Below are 11,257 nucleotides of genomic sequence, written 5' to 3'. Positions count from 1 at the left end.
CAAGTCTCTACTCATGAAAATGGGATTGACTATGAGGAGACTTTTGCTCATGTTGCTCGCATGGTCACTGTTCATACACTCATTGTTGTTGCTGCTGTTCAACAGTGGAATCTTCATCAGATGGACGTAAAAAATGCTTTTGTTCATGGAGAATTAAAAGAAGAGATATATATGCAACCTCCTCCTGGTTTACCTCATGCTCCAAATCAGGTATGTAAACTTCGTAAATCTATTTATGGACTTAAACAAGCACCTCGTGCATGGTTCGAGAAGTTTAGCAGTGCAATTCTTGAATATGGTTTTACACAAAGCTTTTATGACTCTGCAATGTTTACTAGATCATCATCCAAAGGGATAGTAATCCTTCTTCTATATGTGGATGACATGGTTATCACTGGCAGTGATCTTGAAGGAATTAATAATCTCAAAACATATCTCAGTTCTTGTTTTCAGATGAAAGATCTTGGTTTCTTAAGTTACTTTCTGGGGATTGAAGTGAGCAAATTCAACAATGGATACTTTGTGTCTCAGGTTAAGTATGCATCTGAAATCATTCAACGTGCAGGCATCACAGACACTAAGGTTGTAGATGCTCCTCTTGAAGTCAATGTAAGACATAGTCCAACAAATGGAACTCTATTATCCAATCCAACATTGTATCGGCAACTGGTAGGAAGTCTCAACTACTTGACTATTACTAGACCTGATATTAGTCATGCAGTACATATAGTAAGTCAATTTATGTCTGCTCCTCGCTCTAGTCATTATGCTGTTGTTTTACGAATTTTACGCTACTTAAAAGGGACTTTATATCAAGGTCTTTAGTTTTCATCTAAGTCTGATCTCACCCTAAGAGCTTATTCAGATTCTGACTGGGAAGGAGATGTCACTGATCGACACTCAATTACAGGATATTGTGTGTTTTGGGGAGATTCTCTCATATCTTGGAGGAGTAAGAAACAATCTATAGTTTCTCGTTCTAGTGCTGAAGCATAATATCGAGCTCTTGCTCATACCACATCTGAAATTATATGGTTACGGTGGCTTCTTACTGACATGGGAATTTATCTTCGTAAACCTACACCACTGTTTTGTGATAACAAGGCTGCTATACAGATTACTCACAATGATGTTTTTCATGAAAGAACTAAGCATATAGAGATCGACTGTCACTTCACAAGGCATCATTTCAAGCATGGTACAATTACTCTTCCTCATGTGAAGTCTGACTTACAAATTGTTGATCTTTTCACCAAGTCACATCCTGCACCTCATCTAAAATTCTTGATTTCCAGACTCAAGATGCGTTTTATACCACCTTGAGTCTGGGGGTGGGGTGTGTGTGTGTGTGTGTGTGTGTGTGTGTGTGTGTGTGTGTTAAGATATCATAATATCTTGACAGCCTGGCATGTATATACGCAGTTATAGAACATATATCCTTGTTATCTAGGTGTTGTACGATCAGTTATGGTCATATATCTTTGTATATTTTCTTCCTTTTTTATCTGTTGTAATCCTTTATAAGTTGGAAGCTTTTACCCATTGCAATATACAGAGAGAGTTTATCTCATTCAGAGTTGTTGTCTTTCTCTATTCTCATGTTTATGAAGCACCAGAGATTGCCCTTTCCATCACGGCAACCGGCTGCAGATCATTCAAATTCCCACCTTCTAAAAACAACTTGAGCATATTTTTCGAAAACCCACTGACTAGTGCTATACCTCTTTGTTCACCCGGTACTGGTGTCGCCAACGAGTCTCTGAGGTTCCAAAAAATAATCTCAGGCACCTTCTTGTACCCGGCAGCTCTAAACTCCTTTTGTATTACCCGGTAGTCCGTCTCCCATTCATTCTCTTCGGCGGATCCATTTCCCATCTGTTCCCAATAGTTAGCCTTCCTTGAAGCCTGGTTGAACTCCATATCGCTGAATACAAAAAGCCTCTTTATCATCTGACTTTCCTTCAGTTTCCCTTTGACGGCAACTTGAAGTATCTGGTCGAAAACCTTCTGAAATCTGTAGACCCTCCCCAATCCATCTTTCTGATGAATCCCGTCTTCGATATCAAACTATCACCTTTAATCTCGTGAATTTGCGGATTCGTACTGAAGGTGATTACTTTCCCTTTCCATGGGTTTTTACTCAACTCTGATATTAACAAACCAAGAGCCACGCAGACCTCCATTGGTGTTCCATTCATACTGCCAGACACATCACAAACTGCAAGACAGTCATTCAATTTTCCAATCTTAGACAAATCATCCACCATTCTCTTCCATTGAAGCTCCGCAACATCTCGACCAGGTCCTTTGTTTCGTAAAGAAGCTAAGATCAAATGCGGAAGCAACGCTCCATCAGCCATACTGCTTTCACCGCGTTTCACACTTTCTAGGTAATCATTAAACCGTTTCTCGTCGTGTCTTGCGAAAATATACTTGTAGCTTTTCATGGCGAACCGACGGAACTCTGTTGTAGGGCAGCGAATCCCACCTGTTAGAACCCATGTAAACCTCTGGTAAATCTAATGCATTGCATAGAGGAACAAGGAACTCTTTCCTCAGGCGATCACGAATTCTATAGGCGTAATGCGCTTCGTCAATCTTTGTGTACTCGGGATATGAATCCCGCAAGAAAATCCTCGTTGCAATGCCTTCACACAAAGGAGTAGATTTATCGAAACAAGAACCTAAAGAAGGACACCATTTGGAAGCCCAGCTAATCTTACTGTGTTCGCCGGAATTCAACAACTTTAAATCGGAAACTAAACACTCGGAAAAATGTTCAGAGATACTGTCATGTAAGAATCTATAATCCGCGTCGGCATTATACCTATCCGCTCCTTTCCTCCACTTCTCCCTGGTCTTTTCTTTCCTCAAACTCCAGGCTTTTTCCTTCTCGAGAGCATCTCTTTTTCTCGATTCTTCCATTCTCTCCCTCCGCTGCCTCCGCCGTCTCTCCAAAGAAATAAAGTTCCCTTTCTTGACAACTTCCGAGAAAGATAGGTTTGGCTTCACCGGAATATATTTCCGTAACCTCTTCTTCGTCGCCCTATTTGGCCAACACACGTTCACTTTAACAAAATAAAGCCTTCCTCCTCTCTTCCGATCAATTCGTTGGATCACCCTTGTTCTCGGTCTCTTTTTGCTCATCCATTCCTCCCTGAGTTTCTCCCGAATGTCGAGACCTTCGTGTAATCTGTAAAGGATTTCAGGCAAATCTTTGAAATACCCGAAATCCGCAATTGCCTTGATGTTACAAGCAAGGGTTTTAGAAAGATAAGTTGCTGATCCGTTCTCTATATATCCTCTCCACGAAGAAAATGATTCATCTGGATTTGGTTGAGATCCGTAAATTTCTGGTGGACCAAGAAGGCGATGCTCAGGAACGGGGAAAAATAGGGTTTAGTCCAAAAATCAGTCTAAATGTATTTAGTCCGACTCGAGTCAACTAGTTACATATTAGTCCAAATATATGGAAAGTACACTAATAATCCTTATTATTTAAAATTTAGTTCAAATATTTGCATTTTAGTCCAAAATGACTCATAATGATGTCAACAATTTTAAATAATATATATAATTAAAAAACAATTTATCTTTCGAACCGTTCGTCCAAAATTCACAAACTTTACATATTCGAAAAGCTCTTTTCGAGATCTACAAAAAGAGTACCCATATGACTATATAATTTTCATTTTTACATTTTTTTTAATTCACACTAGTGTACAACTATGTACACATCGGCAAAATTATAGAAAATCCAACATTCATGATAGCCAGACTGTCACTCTAGTCCGCACAGACTGACAAAAATATCAACCACGCTAAACTCTAGCTGCATAATGGCTGGATTTGAGTAGGATGGTTTAGCAGTTAACCTGCATCCAAGACAAAACAATAAAACATATGAGAAACACAGCTTGAAAAAGAAGTGATAACTTTTTACCAACAACCAAGCAATGAAAGCGATCAAACGTAAAAAGTTAGTCAGTTATTAACTTAAAGAGACACAACCGATTATGTTTAACTGCACAAACTTAATATGACTTCAAAGGATCTCAGTACAATGATTTATTATACTTTATCGAAAAAGGGATTATTAAATGAGCGTATTTCCACTTTCCACGGATCAATCACTAATGTTAATGAATAACTAATAAAAGAAAGAGTTCCACTGTCATATAATATATGTATAAGGAGTTTAGCTTTACATAACTAGGTATGGGTGATTACTGGTTAATTAATCGTCTTTGATAAGAGATCGCACAGTCTGGGGGTAGCTTAAAGGTAAATAGGAAAAAATATGGTCAAAATAAAAATGTGGAGAAGAAGATAAAAGTAAAAAGAAAACATGAGCCAACAAATCTGATTACAATGAAGATTAAAAAAATAAAATGCATATCCACAAAAAGGTGAAGATACTGCTAGTTTTATACTGAAAAAGATTTTCCTTAGAGTCAATGTTTGTAAACCCATGATGTCGGAACATGGATCAATTAAAAAATTGCAACTCTAATACTTATACAGAATATGCAATATATCATTGAGACAGGGCAATGGTGTACAACTATGTACACATCTTCAAAAGACCATAAGACTTGACATCTCATACTCACGAACATGCAATATATTAATGAGACTGGACAAGTTTACATTCACGTACACATCTATAAAAAATCCAGAAAATCCATCAGCAAAACAGGTCATAAATACATGAGATATGACAATGGTGTACAACTATGTACAGATATAAAAAAACCTAGAAAATTCATCGTACATGCTCATAAAACATGTCATATATCAATTAGACGGAACACTGGTGTACAACTGTAAAAACCTAGAAAATCCAACAATCATAATTATAAAACAGGTAATACTCCGTGAGACATGACAATGGTGTACAACTATGTACATATCCAAAAAATCCAACATTTATACCCATATAGCAGGCAATATATTCGTGAAACAAGACAAGGTGCACCAGTTTGTACACACATACAACTTGAATCTTGTACCTTAAGCACCAGTATTACCAACATAAACACAACTACATGCTTATAGCTGCAAACTATCAAGTATATGAAGCAAAATGGTGAAATAATGAGCTAAAGCAAATTCATACCAGCAAATATGAACCAAAGTTTCCCTTCTTAACAAAACAGTCACATGTTGCAAACCAAATTGAAACATATTAGAGTTCAATACAACTTCCACAACACAAAAAATACAATATCAACGAAATAAAAAGAACCATATATAACTTTGATACTTACAGTAATTATTTCATTGAATGATGAAAAGATAGAGCAGCTTCAAAAAAACCTTTCCATTATATACAACAGGTCCATTGGAACAATCTCTCCCTTGAGATCTCTAACCTTCCTCCACAACTACAAAAATCCACACGCACAAAATCAGTATGTGTACAACTATGTGTACATTAATAGTCAGCATGTGTATATATATATATACACATTAACAATCAATACGTGTACAACTATGTGCACATTAATAATCAACCTATGTACACATTAACAATTCACATGTGTACAACTATGTACATCGTAAACATGTCGTACACCCGAAACATGATTTCGACAATATTAAAATCAAAAATAACTTCAAAATAATCGATACATAGCATACTAGTGTACAAATATGTACAACTCTATAGATACCTAACAAATTGTAGCATCGACCACATGAAAGGCCATCCATTCATCACAGAGCATACTAGTGTACTATCATGTATACCTCTACAAAACTCTAACTAACCCAACATCCACATCCGCAAAACAAACTGTAAAATCATGAGAAATCACAATGGTATACAATTGTGTACACCTCTACAAAAATAAAAATAATCCAACGTTCATACTCAAAAAAACAGGTCATATATCATTGAAATAGCACAATGGTGTACAACTATGTACACGTTTACAAAAGTCCAACATCCATACCTACAAAATGTGTTATATAATATTGAGATAACATTATGGTGTTCATTGTTACCTTTCTTAAGCTCCCTAGAAAATTTCCTAAATACATAGCAACCATGCTATTAAAATCATCTCATGATATCCTTAGGGTTTCATCAAAAAATAATTTTTATATTTTTGAGAGAGCACAATGTTGTACAATTATATACACACCTACAAAACTAACATCCATACTCACTAAACAGATCATATATTATTGAGATAGCGTAATTATGTGGACACCTAAAAACTTCAACTAGTCCAGCACCCATACCCACGAAAAAGATCATAAATATTATTGAGATTGTAAAATGGTGTACACACCAACGAAAATCCAACATGTATACCTACAAAAAACGCCATAAAATCATGGGAGAACACAATGGTGTACAACAATGTACACGCTTACAAAAATCCAGCACCTATACTCACAAAACATGCATATATTATTGAGAAAGAAAGTGGGGTACAACTATGTACACATCCATAAGAAACAAAATGTGCATAAACTAGTAAAGCAAGTGTTTAAAGTATCTGTCATATTATTAACCCAGAAATAAGTATTATATACATCTATATAATGTGCTATCATATTTATGGTTAGAGTGCGGAAACAAGCAAGGAAAATTGGATCAAATGATATCTCACCAAGCTGTTCTTATTATATGGTTAGAATGCAAAAAACAAACAAGAAAAATTGGATAAAATGGTAACTCACCAAGTTGTTCTTATTATAACGTTCATACAAGTGGGGATAAAAGAAAAAATTGTGAAGTTCCATCTCCTCGTGCAAATGGTTTTTTCTCAAGCTTAAGAAGCATAGTTATAATAAACCATTTTTATATAGCTGTATTTTTCTGATTATTATCCTATGCTAGAAAACAAGTTTACTGTTAAGCAAACACTGAAATTTTAGAGTACCTTGTTTACAAAAACTCAACCACTTCTTTAACCTAACCGGAAGAAACGTGAATAATTATTTAAACTAACCGGAAAAAAGTAACAATGATCATGAAAATCAACAAGTGTACAATTATGTACACATTAAAAATCAATACGTATATAATTATGTATACATTAATAATTAAAGAAATAACAAAAAAAATAGTAAGAATGATATTATTGGGTAGGCAAAAAAAAAAACGTCACAGTGTGTTGAGATCAAACGAACCACCTCAAGTAATATTGGATCGCAAAAAAGAAACATCTTTGTCAATTGAGAAGGTGCCTGGTTATGCAGCCAATGCAGGATTTATGGGAACATGGCTCAAACTGAGCACTTACCTTGGAGGCATAATACATGCAACACTCAGAGTCGTCTTCATCATCTCGACCACCATATTCCCAACCTAACACATGTGCTTGCATACACCACTCATAGTCGTATACCTTGGTTACTTCCACCAAAACAACCAGACACTATAATCTCCCAACATATAGACACTTGATTAAGACGTCAATTGTCTAAAGTTTTTTCACGCAATTCCACCTAGATAATCTATGTAGTAAGACTGGGATGGAGACCACTCTGTTGGTTCCCAGTTCTAAGATTTAATTTGTCAAAATGAAATTCTTTTTAAATCTAAAAAACATATCATTCTCAATCAATTAATCATTTTTTAACTTATCAATGCTTAGCTGGAAACTATCCCTATTAACTCTCCGCATAAATACCATCAATTAACATGCACAAATCTAATCGAATCATCGTTAACAGTAAGATACTATCCTTCAAACTCATAATGGAAAACATAGATAATAAGTAGAAATTATATAATAACAAAAATGTATGACTTACCAGTGGTAGGAATTGGTGATACAATATCTCCAAACTTGAATAATCTTACCGGCAGCATCAAAGACGGACCGCCAAAATACGCATCTCCTTCATAACAAATAATCAAGAACTATTAAAGTGACTCCTTCAAATCTGTATGGAAGAGAATTAAGACTCAATGTATGAATTATAGACCTTCAACAATCAAAACCAAAGGATTCTCCACAAAAATTCAATATACCTCGAATAGATCTCATACAAATTAAGTATTTCCACAAAAATGTTATTAATTTAACGAATCCAGGAACTTAACATAAAATTAACCACAAATGCAAAATCGACTAATCAAACTAGGATTTGCTAACCAATCAAAACAAAAATGAATACCTAAAAGTATCGCAAAAAAAGTTGAAATAAGATTTCTGACGAAATGTTAAAAACAAATTATTGATTTAAAATCTAATTGAATTTGAATAAGATTCAAATAAAAACTTACCAGATCTGTTTGTTGTGAGATCATTTTCGAGTAGTTCTTGGGGATTAAGAGAGAGGGGAAAGGTAAAGAAGCTTAAAATGATCTAAACCCTATCATGAATCGAATTCGAGATGAATTTTTATCAAAATCTATGACCGTTTGTCTTCGACAGGAGTAGATGGAGAGCTCTTTTGAGAGTTTCAAAGTATAAAACCATGAAATTGAAAATGGATATGACGGAGGAAATAGCATATTTTGCTTTATGGGTATTTTTGTCATCAAAGAAAGCACATTTTAGACTAAGTCGTTCAAAAATGGATTGACTCGTTTAGGATTTGGTAGATTTGGACCTCCTAGTACTAGGCTTGAGGGGACAGGACTAGATCATCTAAAGCCCAACAACTTTGGGACTAAACGTCAATTTCTACTAACATAAATTCATCTTCAATGGATGGGTCCTATAAACTAGGAAGGATGTGAAAATAAATATGAAGGTGTTCAAGAAAGTCTTATTTACACCTTCACTTACACCTCCATGTCATATTTTCATTTATTTTATTTATTTAGAAATTAGTTAAAAGTAAAAATAAACGGTTAAGATTTTATCATACAAAATATTCTAAGGATTAAACCCTTCACTATTGGAGATAGTTTTTTAACCATGGATCCCATATTTACTTTATGTGTAAAATCTCTTAAATAAAGGTCTTAATTAGACTTCCACGTAGGATTTTTTACACCCACTGTTGGAGATGCTCTGAGGATCAAGTCTTGAGTGCCAGCTGGCTTGTAACACTAGGAATAATCCAGTTGGATAGAGGACCAACTCTCCTATATATTTTTTTTTGTTTTTTGATGCAAAAAAGATTTGTATTGAAATTAAGGAGAAGTTACAGCAATATCTAGATCAACCCATTCTTGTATGTCATGGGGAAGATCAGACTGAAAATCAAAATCAAACTTTAAGTTCCTAGCTCTCTTGGCTATCTTATCTACAGATGTATTGACTTCCTTCTTGACAGAGACACATCTCCATCTGCTAATTTTACTTAAAAGAAATTTAATGTCTAAAACTAATGAGTGATTCGTCCAATGAACATAAGAAGTTGACTCATTGATGGACTTTATTAACAAGGGGGTAGTCAAACAAGATTTCTATGGACTTCCATAGATTTTTAATTTAAGTGACTCCTAGAGATTCTCTGAAAATCTAGAGATTCCCGGTGATTCTCCGAGTGAATGTTAGAGAGTCTTTGTGACTTGTAGAGACAAAAAATGAGATTTGTAGGGAAAAAAATGAGACTTGTAGAAAATCTATGTGATACGTAAAGACAAAATTTTATAATTTCCCTGATAAATTCTAAACATTACCAAATTTTTTTTATTATTCATATTACAAGAATAATATAAGTACCATGACCCACCTAATGAAATATGTGTTCATTTTCAAAATAAATCTCACTGCTGTCATATGCCTAAATTTTCATTCACTTTATTCCACTCGTCCCACATTTTATTTTCTATGTTATCTCACCACTGTTTTTCTACGCGGAGTTCTCCAACAACTTAAAATCGGAAAAAAATAATAATCATAACTTTTAAAATATATATTTCCAAATGGACGTATATCACAAAGACTCACATAACCGATTTTAAAATATATTCTCCAATTCAAAAATCATTTTATTCCACATTTTGTCTTGATTACCCCTTTCCAAGTGTCCCTCAAGTGTATTACTGCACAAGGAGAGAAAAAAATGGTTCACTCCCAAAACCAAAAAATCTTTAAATTTTCAAGTCTCCCGAAATATTACCTCTTGAGGAGAGATTTCTACCATGCCTATTTTCAAGAAAAAGTCTCTCCAAATCTCCGAAAACAACATATCAATGACTTTAAGATTCTCCTTCGAATAACAGGAGAGTTGGAGGGACTCTTATGAAATCCTAATCCAGTAACATGGAGTTTCAGAGAATTTAAGTGACTTGAAAAAAGTCTCTAACCAATAACAAGAGACAGTAGGAGACTCTCCAAAAGTCTCTATGGACTAACAGTAGATTTGCAAACTCCCCAGAAGTCATTCAAAAATAATACTAAAAAGATTCCTTGAAACTTCCAGAGTAGTTGCTACTTTCATAGCTCTGCATTCCAGCTCCTCCACTTCAATTACAGCCTTCATTCCTCCATCAAAGTATTTTCCTTGGACACCAATGTTGCTGCCGGTAGAATTTCTCACAATTAGACCAATTCCACATTGCAAAGTTTCTTTTTTAAAAGGTGCATCAAAATTAATTTTAACAAAATTACAATCTGGAGGCTTCCATCTCAATTCCTTCAAATTTGCATTAGCACAAGTAATAACAGATAATCTCTGAGAAACAACATTGTTAATACTGTCTAATGACATAGCTCCATTAGGATTGATATTCTGAAAAAATTTAGAACATTTGTCCTTCCAGATGGTCCAAATAGTCACCATAAGAAGTTTATTGATATCTTGCCTTGTAATTCCTGCACCAAATACAAAGTTATTGCCTGGAGAAAATCAGGTAATTACCCAATCCTTGAAAGAAGAGTGCTGAGACATAACAGTACTGACATTAATATTCAAAGGCAACCAAATAGACCTAGCATAGGAACACTCAATGAAAAGATGATTACTAGTCTCATTAGGATGGGTACACAAACTGCAATGCATTTCAATGTCAGACTTATATCTAGAGAGTTTATCTCTAGTGGGTACTATGTCTTTTAAACACTTCCAGGCAAACAACTTTACTTTATGTGGAAGTTTAACTTTCCACAAAGCTTTCCAAACCTGAGTAGAAACATTTTGTATACTAACAGGGGGATTAAGAACTTTAGACAAAAAATTATAAGCAATTTTGACAGAGAATTGACCTTTTTTGTTAGGTAACCAAATAAGAGTGTCCTCACCAATTGCAGGAACATCCATAGCAAGTATTTTAGTTGCAGATTCAGCATCAAACAAATAATTAACAAGATGAAAATTCCATGTCCTAGTTCCAACA

General features: G+C 34.8%; 1 pseudogene; it reads right to left on the bottom strand.

Moving 5' to 3' along the window:
- Positions 1 to 1,602: 1,602 nt before the first annotated feature.
- On the bottom strand, positions 1,603 to 7,315 carry LOC113291935 (annotated as a pseudogene).
- Positions 7,316 to 11,257: the final 3,942 nt, after the last annotated feature.

Source organism: Papaver somniferum, chromosome 6 (genome assembly GCF_003573695.1).
Source record: "Papaver somniferum cultivar HN1 chromosome 6, ASM357369v1, whole genome shotgun sequence".
Lineage (NCBI taxonomy): Eukaryota > Viridiplantae > Streptophyta > Magnoliopsida > Ranunculales > Papaveraceae > Papaver > Papaver somniferum.
Note: the sequence above shows the minus strand (reverse complement) of the source record. Positions and strands in the feature narration are given on the sequence as shown.